General features: G+C 42.4%; 1 long non-coding RNA gene across 1 annotated transcript; it reads right to left on the reverse strand.

Moving 5' to 3' along the window:
* Positions 1 to 923: 923 nt before the first annotated feature.
* Positions 924 to 2,569, reverse strand: LOC143292649 (uncharacterized). The gene is made up of 3 exons (XR_013056671.1): positions 2,434 to 2,569; positions 1,434 to 2,027; positions 924 to 1,100 (listed from the first exon to the last, which is right to left on the reverse strand). It is a non-coding gene; the product is annotated as an uncharacterized LOC143292649 (long non-coding RNA).
* Positions 2,570 to 2,769: the final 200 nt, after the last annotated feature.

Below are 2,769 nucleotides of genomic sequence, written 5' to 3' on the forward strand. Positions count from 1 at the left end.
GAAAGACAGACAAGCAGGTACAGACAGGCAGAAAGACAGACAGGAAGCAAGATGGAGATGGAAATAGACAAGACAGGTACAGACAGGCAGAAAGACAGACAGGAAGCAAGATGGAGATGGAAATAGACAAGACAGGTACAGACGAGTGAGGGGGGTGGAGAATGTGAACCAGTACTTAACTTTTATCTAAGTTAGCTTTTCTTCAGTGATTCAGCTGGCTTCTGCAGTCTTTCCTGGGGTCACAACCATAATAAACAAATTACACAAATGGTCAAATACATTTCGGAAAATAAATCTAAATGTTCAAACATGAATGACTACTGAATTTACAGAACAAGATCTGTTTATAAGATTCCAAGCATAATATTTTTTCATATTTATACAATACAGCATTATTTTGACAAGATGTTTACAGGATTATTTTGACAAGAACCAAATCTTTATCAATGTCTTTTGCTTTCAAGTTGTTAACAAATTCATAGCTGTCCCAAAGCCTGTGTGTGTGCGTGTGCATGTTTTGACTCACTTGTGGAAAGAAAGGGAAGGTGGCATTGGAGTGATAAAACGTGCATGTGGGCATGTGCAGGTCCACAAGCACCTCACCTCAACATCTCCAAAGGCGATGTAACGTTCCTGGTGATGCCTTTCTCTCGTCAGAGCAGTGCAGCGGTTGGTGTGGTGGTGGAGTCTTCAGTGACCTACCTACAAAAAACAGCTAAACACCTTCGGGCAGATATTTGTTTTTCTCCATTGTCACACACACACCAGAAAGGAGCACTCACAGCATTCTCTCCGTGCAAAGTATTAGTATTTATTAGTAAGGGTTAATGTTGAGACTAAACATGTGCTGAGAAAGACAGAAAGAGACCGGTACAGACAGGCAGAAACAGAAGGGTACAGACAGGAAGACAGACAGAAACAGAGACAGGCGGGTACAGACAGGCAGAAAGACAGAGAAAGACAGGCAGAAAGAGATGGAGATGGAAACAGACAATGCAGTTACAGACGCAGAGAGAGGGGAGTGGAGAATATGAACCAGTACTTAACTTTCATCTAAGTTGGTTTCTCTTCAGTGGTTCAGCTGGCTTCTGCAGTCTTTCCTGAGGTCACAACCATAGTAAACAAATTACACCAATGGTCAAATACACTTGGGACAGTCAATCTAAATGTTCAAACACGAATCATGGAAAGGTTTTCTGAGTGTTGGGAAATGGGTGTGGGGGGGAATGGGGAGGGGGGACTACTGAGTTTACATAAGATCTGTTTATACGAATCACAAATATATTTTTTCATGTTTATACAATACAGCATTATTTTGACCAGAACATAATCTTTATCAATGACTTTTGCTTTCAAGTTGGTAACAAATTCATAGCTGTCCCAAAGCCTGTGTGTGTGTGTGCATGTGCGTGTGTGTGCGTGTTTTGACTCACTTGTGTAAAGAAAGGGAAGGTGGTATTGGAGTGGTAAAACATGTCCAAGTGGGCACGTGAAGGTCCACAAGCACCTTGCCTCAACATCTCCAACGGTGATGTAATGTTCCTGGTGATGCCCTTCTCTTGTCAGATCAGTGCAGTGGTTGGTGTGGTGGTGGAGTCTTCAGTGACCTACCTACAAAAACAACTAAACACCTTCGGGCAGACAATTGTTTTTCTCCATTGTCACACATACACACCAGAAATGAGCACTCACAGCATTCTCTCTGTGCAAAGTATTAGTATTTATTAGTACAGGTTAATGTTACACTAAACATGTGCTGAGAGAGACAGACAGGTACAGACAGAAAGAGACAGGCAGAAATAGAAGGGTACAGACAGGCAGAAAGACAGACAGACACAGACAGACAGGCAGGTACAGAGAGGCAGGTACAGACAGGCAGAAACAGATGAAAATGGAAATAGACAAGACAGTTACAGACAGAGAGAGAGGGAGGGGGTGGAGAATGTGTACTGATACTTAACTTTCATCTAAGTTGGCTTCTCTTTGGTGGTTCAGCTGGCTTCTGCAGTCTTTCCTGAGGTCACAACCTTAGTAAACAAATTACACCAATGGTCAAATACATTTGGGACAGTATCTAAATGTTCAAACACGAATCATGGAAAGGTTTTCTGAGGTGTTGGGAAATGGGTGTGTGGGGGAATGGGGGTGGGGTGGAGACTACTGAGTTTACATAAGATCTGTTTATACGAATCACAAACACAATACTTCTTCATGTTTATACAGTACAGCATTATTTTGACAAGCTGTTTACAGGATTATTTTGACAAGAACCAAATCTTTAGCAATGTCTTTTGCTTTCAAGTTGGTAACAAATTCATATCTGTCCCAAAGCCCATGTGTGTGCGTGTGCATGTTTTGACTCACTTGTGGAAAGAAAGGGAAGGTGGTATTGGAGTGATAAAACGTGCATGTGTAGGTCCACAAGCACCTCACCTCAACATCTCCAACGGCAATGTAACGTTCCTGGTGATGCCTTTCTCTCGTCAGAGCAGTGCAGCGGTTGGTGTGGTGGTGGAGTCTTCAGTGACCAACCTACAAAAAACAACTAAACACCTTCGGGCAGGTATTTGTTTTTCTCCATTGTCACACATAAACACCAGAAATGAGCACTCACAGCATTCTCTCTGTGCAAAGTATTAGTATTTATTAGTAAGGGTTAATGTTGAGACTAAACATGTGCTGAGAGAGACAGAAAGAGACCGGTACAGACAGGCAGAAACAGAAGGGTACAGACAGGAAGAAAGACGGACAGAAACTGAGAGACAGGCG

The sequence above is a fragment of the Babylonia areolata genome, chromosome 1 (assembly GCF_041734735.1).
Source record: "Babylonia areolata isolate BAREFJ2019XMU chromosome 1, ASM4173473v1, whole genome shotgun sequence".
Taxonomy (NCBI): Eukaryota; Metazoa; Mollusca; class Gastropoda; order Neogastropoda; family Buccinidae; genus Babylonia; species Babylonia areolata.